The 18,264-nt window shown below is 37.7% G+C and overlaps 1 protein-coding gene across 3 annotated transcripts in view; it reads left to right on the top strand.

The window, feature by feature from the left end:
- The first annotated feature begins 15,637 nt into the window (after positions 1 to 15,637).
- TRIM13 (tripartite motif containing 13) overlaps positions 15,638 to 18,264 on the top strand; it is a 40,290-nt gene continuing 37,663 nt past the window's right edge. For all 3 annotated transcript variants that reach the window (XM_042910684.1, XM_042910621.1, XM_042910540.1), the window contains exon 1: positions 15,638 to 15,676. The gene's annotated coding sequence lies outside the window, so the exon portion shown is untranslated. The remainder of the gene's footprint in view (positions 15,677 to 18,264) is intronic.

The raw sequence follows: 18,264 nt of genomic DNA, 5'->3' as shown, positions 1-18,264 counted from the left end.
TATCTAGTTGAATTCTTGAAAGTTTTCTGGGTAGATATTGTCCCCACTCTATATGAAGAAATAGAATTAGAGGGATTAAAAAACTGCTGTAGCCTCAGATAATTAGGAAATAAACAAAGTAGGATTCAAAGCCCATCAGTCTGACTCCTAAGCCTGTATTTGCTCCACCAGGTCATGCTGCCTCTCAAATTATGAAGATCTAACTCTTGTAATAAATGCTGAAATTCTTAAAAAAAAATAATAAACGCTGAAATTCTTTTAAATGTGCTTTCAATTCAAAATGCAGATTTGCACTTTATTTTTGTATGTTTCATTAAACTCCATATTGGCTACAAGCTGCCATAATTCACGTATAGACAATAACAAAATAGCTGTTGTTATTAGGTAAAATATTTATTCATAAATCTTATTAATATGTATCAATTATGTTTTAATAATATCATTAATATTATTAATTTTTTATATTTATTTTTTGAGACACACACGCACAGACACACACACACACACACACACACACGCACACACAGCATGAGCGGGGGAGGGGCACAGAGCGATGAAGACACAGAATCTGAAGCAGGCTCCAGGTTCTGTGCTGACAGCTCAGAGGGGCTCGAGCTCCAGGAGATCATGACCTGAGCCCAAGTGGGACGCTTAACCAACTGAGCTACACAGGTGCCCCTCATTAATATTATTAAAAGTAGTACTTGTATTAAATATTTAACGAATATTTAGACCATTCAAGTTACTCACATCTTCAGTGACAAGCCAGACTATTAGATGGCATGAATTGGCCATGACTGTAGAAGCAGAATTGCCATAGTCTTTCCTGGCTGGAAGAGTAAAATGCTGGGCCACTGCCCAGTGCACTTTGCCCCCAATGTAGCAACTCAAGTAGACTCAGCAGTATGAAGCAAGCAAAACCAGTTAGCTCCTAAAACAGACTTCCCTGTCTTGGCAGATGAATGCCATCCATGAGCTCACAGACCTTATCCTTCTTATATCTGGGATTTGATTATCCTTTCATTATTACTTTCAAAGGAATTATCCTTTCTTTTTGAAAAGCACAATGCTAAAGATATTTTGACAGTCTTTCACAGCTATCACTTTAAATAACAATCACAAATAAAGCCTACAAAAAGTTTCCCAATAGTTAGTTAGAAGGTCGTTTATCTAAGTCAAAAGCAATAAGAGAGAATGACTACTTGAAAAAAAAAAAAAAGTCTGCTTCAGCGACATATGCCAGGAACTTGAGAACTGATAGGACAATAATGTAAAGCATGTGTTTCCGAGTTGAGTTTAACATCATGCTCAGGATTTTCTTTAATGGTTTTTATGCCAACCAGACATCTCCTGTTAGTGAACTTTACACTCTGTACTGGGTCACACAAAATGGTTTCTTTTTTAAAAACTCATTAATCAGTTAGTAAGCCAAACTTTTTTCTTGGGGTACTCCAGACCACATTTGTGATCTTTCAAAAATCAGAAACCTTACAAAAACTCATACTTCTAAAAACTAAAAATATTTCTGGGGACTTGATCTATTCATTACTGTAATTTTGAGTCATCGTAACTAATATTTATGTTTTGCTTACTATTACCGGGCAATAATAAATGCTTTTTATAAACTAATTTAATCCTTGTAACAACCCCATGAGGTAAAAGCATCCTCCACTTTACACATGAGGAAGCCGAGGCACAGAAAAGATAAGAAAGGTGCCCAAAGTCACACAGTCAGTAAGGGATAAAGCTGCACTCAAACCCAGGCAGTCTGGCTCTAGGGTCTTAGTTCTTAACCACTCTGCAAACTGCCTCCCTAGGGTGCTACATTTAAGAATAAATTCCTAATTTTTGTTTACATCTCTTCCCTTACCTCAAGCTGACATTTAAATTCAGCTGACATTAATTGCACTCATTTAATCTGGATTTGTCAAAGTATAAAGTATCTTACCTATATTCAACAACCAAAAATTAACAAGAAACATTGAGAACCTTCTCCTGCAACACTTCCACTTTGTTAGCAACACATTGGAACATTTAGGAAGGGTGTCTTTCATAGGGTATCTCTAAATGATCCAAAGAAAAGGATAGTTAGTACTTTGAATCGCTAAAACAGTTAAAACATGTTGGATACTTGGAAAATACAGAGTTCTGGCATTAGAAGGAAAGAGAGGATGGGGTAAAATAAAGGAATTGGATAGAGGTATAGAAAAAGGAGAATAATAGAAGATAAATCAGAATAGTTTTTAGTACTGAAAAGGAAGAAAAGAAGCCAAGTGCTCTGTAAATAAGACCTCAGGAAATAAAAAATGTGATTTGCCAGGGCACCTAGGTGGCTTAGTCGATTAAGCATCCAACTCTTGATTTCGGCTCAGGTCATGATTGTATGGTTCATGGGATCCAGCTCTGTGTTGGACTCTGTGCTGACAGTGCAGAGCCTGCTTGGAATTCTTTCTCTCCTTCTCTCTCTGCCCCTCCCCCATTCTCTCTCTCTCTCTCAAAATAAATAAATAAACATTTATTTTAAAAACCCATGATTTGCCAGGAACTTTCAACCTGGAAGAACTGTGCCTTTATCTGCTTCCCTTCTGGAGAAGAGAGAGAAGGCTGTCATGAACTGAGGGGGGTTTTGTGATTTCTCCCCAACCTTAGCTTCTCTTACTAAAAGTGCAGGTGTCCTTGTGTACTTACACAAAACTTTCCCTACCAATTTAGATTCTAGGTACAATGTCTGCAATAATTAGGAGAGATATTAGGATAAAGAAAAGAAAAAAAAAAAAGGAAGCAAAGCAAAGGTACTACTGGGGTAGGTTTTACATTCCCAGAAGAAATTAAGGAAGGATAAGACACTCCTTGTTTAGCAGTACAGAAGGTACCTAAACCTTCACTTGTCGTCAGGGAGCTGATGATAAGTGTTTTGTGCAAAGTTTCTATGGCCAAAGATAAGGCTACATAGCCTGATATTATGGAAAGGAGGTTGTAAAAACACTTAGTTGGCTGGATCAAATAGTTCAAATAAAGGTTTCTCAAAGCATCTCAAACATTGAAGTGATTCTGTGTCTTGGGACTGAAGTAGGGCTGGGGAACAAGAAGTCACCATCTCGAAATTATGAAACCAAAAGGCACTGGACATTTGCAGGAGGATCAGACAGAGGAAAAAAATACTTCTTATATGTAATATCTGCAAAAGAACAAAATCATAAGTATCTCATTGAAATTGTGAGAAAGATCCCAAAATGTTTCTTATAACAAGGAAGGGAAATGAATTATTGGTTAAAATGTACCTAACATTAGTTTAAGATATGCACAATGTCACACAGTGTCTATGGCTTTATTTTTGTGAGTGTAGAAAAATTTGTAGTGTTTTTTATAAGGTTTTACCTATAGTTGCAATCCCTCCAAACCTATTTTCTCAATAGTGGTCCTGCACATGAATATTCCAAATGCAGGTGTTGTCAGAACCCTGATTTTTATATTGAGAAGGACGTGTTTTACTTCCATCCATTAAGACATGTGTGTCTATGAATGTAGATGTGGTCCTGGGTCGGCCTAGTTTCAGTTTGGGGCATAACTCCTAGGCCTCTAACCTTTGCAGATCCTGTAAGCTGAGTCACAGGGAATGTGAGACTACTTAAAATTGTTGGTAAAGTTTACAGAACTCTGGAATATTTGAAAACTACTTTTAAAAAACTCACTGTGAAAGAAAAGACTTTGAACGCAGTGTGAGCTAGCTCCAAGGTTATGTTTGCCAACAGGACTTCAGTGTAGGAAAATGGAACTGCTAAGAATTGAGCATGATTAAATACTTTTTTTCCCCCTCTCACTTTGGCTATTCCAAACATTTAACCAAATGCTTTAAAAATTATTATATATGGCTTCTTTCAAACTTCCTGTTTGTATCATGTCTAATGTAGATCTCAATTTATGCCAAATACTTAAAATACTCTCTAAAAAGAGATGCAAAGCTTTGGAAAGGAGGCAATAGAAAAAGTTAAGAAGATACTTGAATTTTCCTAAAATTTCACAAAAAAAGGTAAAATCCCATTTTATATGTTCTTAATTCATCGGCACCCTGTAAATGTTCCTAAGAACAGCAAATGAATAAAGCCCCTAAAATAAATACAGATATTATAATCACACTTCATCTAAAACCCAGAAAGCAGTATGTAAACTGAATTCTTAGAAATAGATTTCTACCTTAAATGCACTAAGGTTGCTGTAGAAAAGAAATCTATATACAGAATTTATTTATCTAAAAAAATTTTTTTTAACGTTTATTTATTTTTGAGACAGAGCATGAACGGGGGAGGGTCAGAGAGAGGGAGACACAGAATCTGAAACAGCCTCCAGGCTCTGAGCTGTCAGCACAGCACCCGACGTGGGGCTCGAACTCACGGACCGCGAGATCATGACCTGAGCCGAAGTCGGCCGCTTAACCGACTGAGCCACCCAGGCGCCCCTATACAGAATTTAAAAATAATAAAAGCTTTATTGAGATTTATCACATATGATAAATTTCAACCTTTTAAAGTGTGTAAGTCAAAGTTTTTTAGTTTATCTACAGAATTGTGTGACCATCGCCTTCACCTCAAAAAGAAACCACATACCCCTTAGCAGTCACTCCCCATTCTGCTGCCACCTGGCCCTTGGCCATCATTAATCTACTTTCTGACTCCAGGAATTTGCCTATTTGGGACATTTCATATAAGTGGAATCATACAGTTGTGGCCTTTTTGTGTGGATTTTTTCACTTAGCATGATGTTTTCAAAGTTCACCCACGTTGTAGCCTGTGTCAGTCCTTCATTCCTTTTTTGTGGTCAAATAGTACGTATTCCACTGTAGTAAATGTGCCATGTTTTGTTTATTCGTGCATCAGTCAATGAACATTTGGGTTGTTTCCATCTCTTGACTATTATGAATAATACTGTTAGGAACATTTGTGTACAGGTTTTTTAGTGAACGTGTGCTTAAATGTTCTTGGTCATATACCTAGGAAAGGAATTACTGGATCATATGGTGACTCTACATTTGAAGGTTGAATAACTGCCGAACTGTTTTTGCAAAGTGGCTACATCAATTTACAATCCCAGCAATGTACAACTTCTCCACATCCTCACCAGGACTCGTTATTGTCTGTCCTTTTTATTTTAGCTGTCCTGTTAGGTCTGAAATAGCATCTCACTATAGTGTTGTTGTTGTTGTTGTTGTTTTCAATGTTTAATTATTTTTGAGAGACAGAGACAGAACATGAGCGGAAGGGGGCAGAGAGAGAGGGAGACACAGAATCTGAAGCAGGCTGTCAGCACAGAGCCTGACGTGGCGCTCAAACTTATGAACCATGAGATCATGAGCTGAGCTCAAGTCAGCCACTTAACCGACTGAGCCACCCAGGCGCCCCTCACTGTAGTTTTGATTTGCATTTCCTTAATGATCAGTGATGTTGAGCTTCTTTTCACATGTTTATTGGTGATTTGCATATCTTCCTCGGAGTAATTCTATTCAGATCCTTTGCCCATTTTTAAATTGGGTTTATTTATCTTTTTGTTCTTGAGTTGTATAAGTTCTTATATAACCTGGGTACAAGTCTCTTACCAGATTATATAACTTGCAAAAAACTTCTCCCACTCTGTAGGTTGTCTTTTCACATTCTTCATGGTGTCCTTTAAAGCACAGAAATTAATTTTATGAATCCCAATTTATCCAGTTTTTCTTTTGTCACTGTGCTTTGGTGTTATATCTAAGAAACCATTACCTAATCCAAGGTCAGAAAGATTTACTCCTATGTTTTTTCTAAGAGTTGTATTATTTCAGCTCCTACTTTAGGTCTTTGAGACATTCTAAGTTAATTTTTCCGTATGATGTAAAGTAGGTATTCATTTTTTTTTTTTTTTTTTCACAGACATGCAGATGTCCCTGCACTACATGTTAAAAAGGCCATTCTTGGGGCACCTGGGTGGCTTGGTCCTTTGAGTATCCAACTTCAGCTCAGGTCATGATCTCCCAGTTTGTGGGTTCAAACCCCACATCAGGCTCTCTGCTGTCAGCACTGAGCCTGCTTTGGATCCTTCGTCTCCCTCTCTCTCCCTGCCTCTCCCCTGCTTGCGCTCTCTCTCCCTCTCTCAAAAATAAATAAACATTTCAAAAAAAATTTTTTTAAAGGGCCATTCTTTCCCCCATGGAATTGTCTTGGCATCCTTACTGAAAATTACATAACACTTTGTAACTCAGATAACAAAGGTTTTGTTTGACTAAGAATAGTCATGGTTGGTTTAATCTGAATATGAGCAGTCAGAAAGCAGATACCAAGATCTCTTAAATACCTGTGTACATATTTTAAACATGGTCATAACAATTACTGGGAGTTTTTGTGTCAACTAGACTAGTAGCAAAACCACATTCCCTCTTGGATCCTTCAGGGGGCCCTCCATTTTGTTGGTCTTTATCTTTCCTACCCTATCTCTCCTCATCAGTTCCCAGGATGTGGCATCCTGGCTTTGATCTTTACCTCACCAGGAACTCTTCCTTTAACCATTGGTTCTCATCCTCATCAGACTCCATGCTTCCTTTTTACACAGCTAATACTTTGTCCTCTTTACTCTCCTGAAGTGTAACTCATTGATAACGTATCTATATAATTTCAGAAAATCGATATAATGCCCTTACTATTAAATAAGGAGGCATACATTCAGTTGTTTGTGATTAACAATATCTTGGAGATCAGAACCTTTGATAGTATCAGAGAATAGCGTCTGGATGGAGAACAGAAACTAGTATAAAAGGCTAAAAAGAAGTTGTATGGTACTTTCCTCAGGACAGTGTTAGATTAGGAGTGAAAAACAGTCCAGGAATAACCCCCAAATAAATAAATAATTTCAATAAGTAATGTTCTTATCATGACACTAAAAATTAAATATATATTAAATTAAATAAATATAAATATGATGGTAGTAGTAGAAGATATTTTTCAGACAATCTTGTTAATGAAATTTAATAAAATCCGTGCACTTAGTATTTCAACTAATTGTATAGTATTAGCTTTGAGTCTATTAATATGATTCTATAATCTTGTCTGTTATGTTTGCAGTTGGTTTTGTTGCTTTTGCAGTAACTACACTACTGCACTGAGTCCCATTTCAACTAACTAATTAAGTAATTAAGTAATGCAATGAGTAAGAAGCTCTTTCCAGGAAACTAGGTATGAACATTTTAGGTGGATTTCAAAGCTTGTGTGATTAGACTGATTAAATTGCTCTTTGGCCTCAAAATCTTCATGTTTTCTCTCTCTCTTTTTTCAAAGTGGGTTTCACGCTAGGTGTTCAGGACTTGAACTCATAACCCTGAACTGAGGTGAAGAGTTGGATGCTTAACCAACTGAGCCACCAGGGAGCCCTTTCTGTTTTCTTTTGTTAGTTTTTTTAAATTATGTTTTAATAATTTCTGCTAAGTTGGCTAACATGGTCCTCATTCATTTCAAATGTATAAAGTATCCAATTTGTTATTTTAAATTAAAAAAAATCTTTAAATCTATTTATGATGACTTTTAAAATCATAGTCAAATGAGCACAATAAATTTCCAATTCAGCATCATTAAGCATATTTCTATCTATTAATTGCAAGGATGGAAATTGAAAAATCTTGAACAAAACGTTTTTGTAAATAGTGTAAGTTTGTTAATAAATTCCATGGTACTATCTTTGACTTTAGTGAAGTTGTTCTTATTTTCTTCCAGCTTGAAAAAGAATTCTCATTTGGGGCACCTGGGTGGCTCAGTCGGTTAAGGATCTGACTCCTGATTTCAGCTCAAGTCATGATCTCGAAGTTTCTGAGATTGAGCCCTGAGTCGGGCTCTGCTCTGACAGCACAGAGACTGCTTGGGATTCTCTCTCTCCCTCCCTCTCTGCCCCTCCCCTGCTTGTATGTGCTATCTCTCTCAAAATAAATAAACTTAACAATTATTTCAAAAAAAGGGACTTTGCAAATGTGATGAAGGATTTTGAGATGGGGAGGTTATTCTGTATTATCCAGGTAGGCCAACTAGTCAGAAGGCTTCTTATAAGTGGGAAGCAGGAGGGTCTGACAGGGAAGGAGGTGGAAACAGAGGTTGGAGTGATGTGGGCCTCCAGAAGCTGGAAAAAGCCTTGGGATGGATTCTCCCCTAGAACATCCTGAAGGAATGCAACCCTGCAGACCCAGTTTGGACTAATCTCTACAATTGTAACAGTAAATTTGTGTTGTTTTCAGCCACTAAATTTGTGGTTTCTTGTATGGCAACAATAGGAAACTAATTCATGCAGTAAAATACATAAAGTACATAGCTTGATGAGTTTTTATAAACATATAGACCTGTATAACCATCCCCCACATTAACATCCAGCACATTTCCTGCATCTCAAAGTTTCCTTTGCCCCTTCCCCTGAAACTCCTCACACACCAAAGATACCTACTATTCTGACTTCTTTTACCATTAGTCAGTTTTCCATGTTGTGGAAGTTTTTATAAACAGAATCTTACCATATGTGTTCTTTTGTATTTGGACTTCTTACTCAACTTAATGTCTGTGAGAATTATCCACTCTATTGTTGTATCAGAAATTTGGCTTTTTTTTAATGCTATGTATTTTTTAGTATTACATATATCTATTTATCCATTTCCCATAGACTTTTATTCTTTAGAAGATAAAAAAAAACACATTCCAATCATAGTATGATGATTTTCTAACATTTCCCTTAAATATCAGAAATACATATTTTTGCCAACTTTATCAGAATTTCTCTGTAAAATGTACACTTAATCTTGATGGTTTCATTGCCTTACTAGAAAAGCAAATTGGCAGAATGGATACTTTATTTGTGAACAAAGTTATGAAACACAACTTCAAATAAACACTTGAATATTACCACTGCCTTTTTATGTTGGACATTTTGAAATAAGAGCTAAATAAAAACATTCATACATGTACACTATATATTTATTTATTTATTTATTTATTTATTTACATATATATGTATATGTACATATATACGTAAATATATGTGTATATATATATTTACACTATATATATATATTTACACTATATATATACACATATGTATATATATATTTACTATGAAAGTGAGAGTACAAATGTAGGCCGATAGTGGTATAGTAGTCCCCTCTTATCCATGGTTTCAGTTTGAAGAAGACCTCAAAGTGTAGGACACCCTGAAACAAGGGGCCTGGGGAAGAGGCCGCCTAGGTTAAAGGGCTGAACTGATTTTAGGGCAACCCATTGTTTGATGATAGAAAGTTCCCCTTCGCCAAAGGCATACAGTGGATAAATGTAGGATGAATGATACCATTTAAATGTCACCCTTTAAAATCCACTAATGAAATAAGAGATCCAGGCAATGATCATCAATGCATGCTCAAACTATTAGCTGAAATGTTGATGGGGAATTTTCTAATGTGCTGAAGCCACCTAAATCCGCTGAATAAATTTAGCTTCACTAAAAGTAGAAAACCTGACACTATGTCTCCTAATGTGGGGCAATAGGAAGAACACAGCACAAATGCAGAGTATTTCTGCTTTGAAAGCTGGAGCTGAATCTGATGAAATTTTCAGATTTGGCTTCTAGTTTATAAGAAATATGGACATGGAGAACAAGTTAAATGACTCTGTCATAACACCATCAGCCAAATCCAAGCATAGAATTGTCAAGAACTGTGCAAAGCTTGGGATTTTACCCTGCTTATAAGCTAACACGTTAGCCTGTTCTTATTTTGTGGATGCTGGCAGAAGACACAAAATTCCTGAGTCAGAGACAAAGGACTTTATTGCTCACCGCAAAAGTAGTGTATTCAGAGCTTCGTGTTCCTTTGTGTTGTTCCCCGTGCCTCATGAGTCCCACAGAAGTGACACAAAGGGCCCGTGATGGATGCCTGGGCATGCAGTGAGTTGCATTAGAGGAAACACTGAGTGTAGGAGATTCATTGTTTGTCTAGTAAGTGAACGTCAGAGGAGACATTACCCCAGCTCAAGACACAACCTGCAGAAATGGGCCCTGTAAAGAATGGTCAAGGCTTTGCATTCATGGTATGCCCAGCAAGAACATGCAGGGACACTCAGGGCCCATGGCAGACTGCCTCTTTCAACAATCCACCCCTCAGCCCACAATAACACATTCTTGGCCAAGTTGAATTTTTACATGAGTATGCCACCCCATCAGCTACTCTGATTAATCTGACCACAAAGGCTGAGAGCAAATTCATTTAATTTGTCTCATTCAGCATTTAATCAAAGCTTCTATCAACAGGACTCCAAGCAGCAGGCTGAGGCCACCTTGCAGTCTTCACCTTAATCATACCCCTCTCTGCCAAGGGCACAAATTCAGCCAACTATGAATATGTCCCAAAGGGGATCAGCAAGTCTTATTTCAGACAGCCAGGATGAGGTCCAAGGCAAAGCTATAATCCATTATGATCCACACAAGGGAGTTTAAACTGACCTGCTGATCTACAGTGTCTTTGCCAATAATTACAGAGTGCAATAGCTAGGCCAAAAAGCAACTCCATTTCCAACAGTGGGTTATTCTGTAGCCTACACTTTCCCACATACAAAAATATAACCTGACGAGCACAGGTCGCTCCACTTTGGGATTTGTTGTTCAACTTGGTTTGGGTCACCATTACTTTGGTTAAGCCACATGGGCATTGTCACCCAGTAGTTATAGTCTAGATCACCATATATGGCATAACTAAGGCCACTTAGGCATCAGGAGAAGCATATGAATTTTTTTGTTTGTTTGTTAGCCAGCAGTTTTTTTTTGTAAATATAACTTATTGTCAAATTGGCTAACATACAGTGTGTACAGTGTGCTCTTGGTTTGGGGGTAGATTCCCATGGCTTTAGCTAGCGGTTTAATCAACGCATTTCTCAACTACAATTGAGTGAAAATAGTTACCGAAGGACCATTTGATCTACACTTTTACTGATTTGGTGTCATTTGTCTTCTGGTTATTTTTTTTAAATTTATTTATTTGTTTTGAGAGAGAGACAGAGAGAGAGCATGAGATGGGAAGGGGCAGAGAGGGAGGGAGAGAGAGAACCCCAAGCAGGATCCATGCTGTCAGTGCAGAGCCCAGTGGGGGGCTCAAACTCAAGAGCCTTGAGATCATGACCTGAGCTGAAATCAACAGTTGGATGCTCAACTGACTGAGCCACCTAGCACCCCTGTCTTCTGGTTATTTTAATGATCCCTTCTTATGAGAAAATGGAGAAACTCCCTGAAGAAAAAAAAAAAAAGTGGAGTCATCTTGCTCCATTTTATTCATCACTTTGTTTTAGTGCATAAAATAATGTATTCCAATTGTATTTGAAAATGGAGGTTCCTGATGCCTAATTAATGTAGTTCTGGAATTCAGAAAGAAAAACTCTCTTATTCCAGACAGGTTATTTTGTGGATATCAATAAACTGATGGAGAGGTAAAAGGCCCAGAACAGCCAACTCAGTACTGAAGAGGAACAAAGTCAGACGACTGACACTACCCAACTTCAAGACTTGTTACCTTTTTTTAAGTTCATTTATTTATTTATTTTGAGAGAGAGAGAGAGAGAGAGAGAGAGCAACCACATGAACTGGGGAGGTGCGGAGAGAGAGAATTCCAAGCAGGCTTGGAGCTGTCAGTGCAGCTAAGACAGGGCTCAATGCGGGGCTGGATCTCATGAACTGTGAGATCATGACTTCAGCTGAAACCAGGAGTCAGACGCCCAACTGACTGAGCCACCTAGGCGCCCCACTTCAAGACTTAGTATAAAGGTACAGTGAGAGAGAGAGTATCTTACCGGTGAAAGTATAGGCAAATAGATCAATGGAACAGAATAAAATTACCAGGAATAGACCCTTATAAATGCAATCAACTGACCTTTGACGAAGGAATAAAAGCAATACAATGGGGCAAACACAAGTGTTTTCAATAAATGATGCTGGAACAGCTAGACATCCACATACAAAATAATATCTCCAGACACAGACCTTACACCTTTCACAACAATTAACTGAAAATGTATCATAGACATAAATGTAAAAGGCAAAAGTATAAAACTCCTAAAAGATAACATAAAAGAAAACCTAGATGACTTTAAATATGGTGATGACTTTTTAGACACAACACCAAAATCACAATGCGTGAAAGAATGAATTGATAAGCTGGACTTCATTAAGATGAAAAACTTCTGCTCTGTGAAAGACAGTGCCAAGAGAATGAAAAGATAAGCCACAGGCAGAGAAAAAATATTTGCAAAAGACACAGCTGATAAAGAACTGTTATCTAAAATGTGTAAATTCGTGGGGCGCCTGGGTGGCTCAGTTGGTTAAGTCTCCGACCCTTGGTTTCGGCTCAGATCATGATCTCATGGTTTCATGAATTTGAGCCCCACATTGGGTTCTGTGCTGAAAGTGCAGAGCCTGCTTGGGATCTCTCTCTCTCTCTCTCTCTCTCTCTCTCCATTCCCTACTCGTGCTGCCTCACTCTCTCTCAAAATAAATAAACTTTAAAAAAAATTTTTTTTAATGCACAAAGAACTCTTAAAACTCAACAGTTAGAGGGATGTCCCGGTGGCTCAGTTGGTTAAGCATCTGATTTCAGCTCAGGTCATGATCTCTCTCTCTCAAAAATAAATAAACATTTTTTAAAAACCTAAAAAACAAAACAAAACAAAACTCAACCATTAGAAAACAAACAACTTGATTTAAAAATGAGCCAATGACCTTAACAGACATCTCTCCAAAGAAGATATACAGATGGCAAATGGCAAATAAACATATGGAAGGGTGCTTCCCATCCTATGTTATCAGGGAAATGCAAATTAAAGCAATAATGAGATACCACTACATGCCTATCAGAATGGCCAAAATCTGAGAATGACAACATCAAATTCTAGTGAGGATGTGGAACAACAGGAGCTCTCAATCATTTGCTGGTGGGAAAGCAAATGGTAAAATCACTTTGGAGCAGAGTTTGGAAGTTTCTTACAAAACTAAACAGATTGTGAGGGGCGCTTGGGTGGCTCAGTCGGCTGAGGCTCTGGCTCTTGGTTTTGTCTCAGGTCATGATCTCATAGTTCAAGACTTCAAGCTCCACATCAGGCTCTGGGCTGGCAGCGTGGAATCTGCTCTGGGCAGAGAGGAAGATGCTGTATTTATGGGCTGGAAGACTCAGATTGTTAAGATGCCAATTCTCTCCGGTTTGATCTCCACATTGAGCACAATCCCAAGGAAAATCTCGGCAGACATATTTTAGATATTGACAAGGGAATTCGGCTTTTATATGGAAAAGGTTATGAAATGAGAAGAGCCAATTTTTTAAAGAATAACAACACAAAATAAAAAAGTTGGAGGATTTACACTACCCAATTTTAAGGCTTATTACAAGGCTATAGTAATCAAGACAGTGTGGTAGTGTTAAAAAGATAGATGTATACATGTCAATTGATCAATTGATCAAAATAGAGAGGCCAAAAATAAACCTACAAAAACGTAGGTGCAAAAAACTTTTGACAAAGTTACAAAGGCAATTCAATAAAGAAAAGATAGCGTCTTCAATAAATGATGCTGGAATAATTATTCACCCATGTGCAAGTGAAAATCTAGACATGTAACTCACAAAAATTAGCTCAACAGACCTAAATATTAATGTAAAACTATAAGACTTCTAGAAAAAACCAAGCCATTGGAGATCTTGGATTTGGCGATCTGTTTTTAGAAATGACACCATAAGCACAACCCATAAAACAAAAAGTTGAAAAACTGACTTTTATCAAAATTAAAAACTTTTGCTCTGCAAAATAATCTGTTAAGAGAATGAAATGACAAGCAATAAGTGGGGAGAAAATATTTGCAGATCACATCCCTAATGAGGAATTTGTATTCAGAATATATAAACAACTTTTTTTTTGCTATAATTTAAGTAGGCTCTACACCCAAAGTGGGGCTTGAACTTATAACCCTGAGATCAAGAGTTGTATGCTTTTATGTTTTCACTCATATATGGATCTTGAGAAACTTAACAGAAGACCATGGGGGACAGGAAGGGGAAAAAATAGTTACAAAGAGGGAGCAAGGCAAACCATAAGAGCCTCTTAAATACAGAGAATAAGGTGAGGGTGGATGGGGGGTGCGGGAGAGGGGAAAGTGGGTGATGGGCATTGAGGAGGGCACTTGTTGGGATGAACACTGGGTGTTGTATAGAAGCCAATTTGACAATAAACTATATTTTAAAAATTAAAAAAAATAAAAAAGAGTTGCATGCTTTATTCACTGAGCCATGCACCCCTGATGCAATTTATTTTTTTTCATATCAATTCCAGTATAGTTAACATATGGCGTTATATCTGCTTCAGGTGTACAATATGGTGATTCAACAATTCTCTACATTGCTCAGCGCTCATCACGTTACGTGTCCTCTTAATTCCCTTCACCTATTTCACCTATCCTTCCACCCACCTCCCCTCTGGCAATCAGTTTGCTCTCTCTAGTTAAGAGTCAGTTTTTTGGTTTGTCTCTTTATTGCTTGTTTGTTTTGTTTTTTAAATTTCACATAAGAGTGAAATCGTGGTATTTGTCTCACTGATTTATTTCACTTAGCATTATACTCTCTAGCTCCATCCATGTCATTGCCAATGGCAAGATTTCATTATTTTCTATGGCTGAATAATTGTATACATATGCCACATCTTCTTTATCCAGTCATCTATTGATGGACAGTTGGGCTCCTTCCATAGTTTGGCAATTGTAAATAATGCTGCTATAAACAGAGGGGTGCATGTATCTTTTCAAATTAGTGTTTTTGTATTCTTTGGGTACCCAGTAGTGGAATGACTGGGTCATATGGTAGTTCTATTTAGAATCTATAAAGAACTCTTTAACCTCAACAGTAATAAAACAACCCAATTAAAAAATGGGCAAAATATCTGAAAAGAAACTTCTCTAAGAAGATATATGGATGGCAGATGAATATATGGAAGGGCGTTCAACATCGTTAGTCCATTAGGGTTACATAACTTAAAACTACAATGCATCACTACTACACTTCTATTAGAATGGCTAAAATAAGGAGATGAATACAAAATGTTGGCCATGACGAGGAGCAACAGGAACTCTCATTCATTGCTGCCGGAAATGCAAAATAGTACAGCCACTTAAGAAAAAAATTTTGCCATTGCTTACAAAGTTAAATATACTTTTATCACGTGGTCCAGCAGCAATCCTATTCCTAAGTATTTACCCAATTAAAACGAAAACTTTTGTTCACACAAAAATGGGTAGTAAGTATTTATTCACAGCTGCCTCCGAACAAGTAATCAAGGTGTAAAGGAATAAACAAACTGTGGTAAAGCCATACAGGGGAACAACATGCCCTGTATTGATTCATGCCACAACATGGGCAAATCTTGAATGCATGTTAGTAAGAACATAGTTGTTGGGGCTGGGTGATAAGTCCATGGAGATTCATTATTATATTCTCTACTTTTGTGTACAATTGAGTATTTCCATAATAAAAGTTTTTAAAGGGTGTTTTATTTTGATGACATCATAATGCCCATGTATGACACAAATGTGACTCAGGTTCCATATTCTGATGCCAGAAGCCACATCCGAAATGTTGCACAGCAAAATACCAGTTAAATGAAGATCAAATCTGGTAATATGAATGATTGTGTTTTATTACCTTAAGACTTATACTAAGAAAGCTTTTTGAGTGGTTTTCAGCACCCAATTCTGAGAGGAAATAAGACTTATTGGCTTATTGGCTTTAGGAATTTAATTTGTCTGGGTACTAGAAACAGTGCAGAAAGCCATGCAGAAGAGTCTGGACTCTGGCAGTGAGTCAGGCCAACTGAGTTCCAGACCTGTCAGAGGTACAAGTGGGATTCAAGCGAGCGCCTTTCCTTCTGTGTGTTTGTCAGTGTAGAGTACGTTATAGAAGAAAGAAGTTTGCTACAACCTGGCTGTACTTGTATTTTCTTTAACTTGAGACTGAAGTTCAACAACAGCTAGTAATCAATCATTCTTATGAATCCCTTGAGATCATTTTTAAAAGCTTATTTATTTTGAGAAAGAGAGAAAGAAAGAAAGAGAGAGAGGGAGAGAGAGAGAGCTCTCTGTGTGTGCACAAGCAGGGGAGGGGCAGAGAGAGAGGAAGAGAGAATCCTAAGCAGGCTCCTCGCTGCCAATGCAGAGCATCCCACCAGCTGTGAGATCATGACCTGAGCCAAAATCAAGAATCAGTTGTCTAACCAAGTGAGCCACCCACGTGCCCTGAGATCATTTCTTAAGATGATGCTCATGGGGTTCTACTTACTCCCCAACATAGGACTACCTGAAAGTTCTTCCCTGCTGTTTTAAGCTGCAATCAGACCACACTGAAGTTTCAACACTTCTACCCTCATTCTCCCAAGAAAATCATCACTCGTAAAAAATTATGACTAATTTCTGAGGTGATAGTAGTGTTCTATATCTTAGTAGGGATTTGGGATACACAGGTGTAGGCATTTGTTAAAACTTGGGGACTTACAAGTAAGATTTTGCATTTAATTGCATATAAATTTCACTTCAAATTAAAAAAAAACCATCAACAAATCTTTAACTCTAGTTAATGATATGTGTGTTGAATTATTTAGGGGCACATACAGTGATGTCGGCAATTTACCTGGGAATGCATAAAAAATAAGATGAATAGACAACTGGATAGAGAAATAAATAGATGTGTGATTAAGTAAAATAAAATATTAGGGGTAGAATCCAGATGGTAAATGTACAGTATTCATTATAAAATTGTCTCAATTTTGCTATATGTTTACACATTTGCATAATAAAATGTTGGAAAAAATATCAAGAAACTTAATGCCACCCGAATTCAGCAGGAAATGCAGAGGCCATGACTATGATTAGATCTGTATTCTGATTACCAGGTGCTGTAGTCTTTTAGACTTCATCTAATTTCCTGGATTCTGATCTCTTGCGGTTTTTACTACTTAAAACTACTTACCTTATCATTCCTCTACTTTGGCTTTCTGGTTTACCTGTTCATTTGTTCATTCATTTTCAAATACTTATTTTTGCCTACTATGAACCAGGTATTGGGGAATACAGTTTTGGCTCTGTTCTTATGGGGCATTCCATTCATGGCTTAGTCCCAGTAACTAGTACCTGTACTCCCTCAATTCTGTCAGGAATGCTGGTTCCTGCATATCTGGCTGAGGCTACAACTGTCGGGACCATTATCATGGGATACTACAGACTCCATACCAAGGTCCTAGGGGGCTTTAGGGGGCCTATGAAAAATGTTTTATATTTAAAAAAAATTCTCCAATTTACAAAAAATAAACTGCAAAATCCTCTATATTCCCTAGCCTGTAGAAACTGAACTTCTCCCTTTCTCACAATTTTGGATCCCGTAGGACTGCCAACTAGCATTTCTATTCCCAGTGGACATTCTGGTCCTAATGTAGATGCTTTGGGGAGTAAGGTGCCCCAAGAGTCAGATGGGTGCCTAAGCTATCAAAGCCTTATGTCACTGTGACTTTATTCTTTGGACTCCCTTTGGCTGACTCCTCGTTCACCGGGCTATCTTCTGATTCCCCTGTTGATCTGCAGAGAGAATGCACTGTTTGAGTATTTCTGATCCCTGTGACAGTGGTTACTCAAGCAAACCAGTAAAGTAGCTTATAATTAAGAGTTGTTACATCGTATGTCTAGAATTCAAGGAGAAAAAAACACCACTCATGCCAACATCATCATCATCATCATCTCATATGACTATTAATTTCTTAGTGTAAATTAAGTTGGTAATATAATGACTGAGAAAGGGGGATGGGGAATATTTTGGCCTTAGTTTTGAATGGTTCTAGTTGACTCATGGCTCCTAAAGACTTTTTCTTAGCTTCTGAGTCTTAACCACCACTGTTCTCCCATGGTTGACTTTACTTGCCCTCTGATGTCATGCAAGGCCCATTTTACAGGCTGAGACTTTAGCTTCTGTTTTTCCACTTTTAGCTGTGTTATTTCAGGATCCCTCCGGTAAGACCCAGTCAACCCAGGGTCCCTGGGCCTAGTGATGCTCCTGTGGCCTGTGCTCACTGCATACTCAGAGCTGGGACCTAGACAACTTTTATGCACAAAAACTTCCATGATTATAAAGATTTCCACCCTGTACATATATTGACAGATAAGGGGTATTGGTTGTAAAGACTTTGTTTGAACAAAAGCGAACAGCAGAACAATGCCCTA

This window comes from Panthera leo, chromosome A1 (assembly GCF_018350215.1).
Source record: "Panthera leo isolate Ple1 chromosome A1, P.leo_Ple1_pat1.1, whole genome shotgun sequence".
In the NCBI taxonomy this organism is placed as follows: Eukaryota; Metazoa; Chordata; class Mammalia; order Carnivora; family Felidae; genus Panthera; species Panthera leo.
The sequence above is the reverse complement of the archived record's forward strand: the minus strand, read 5'-3'. Positions and strand labels throughout refer to the sequence as shown.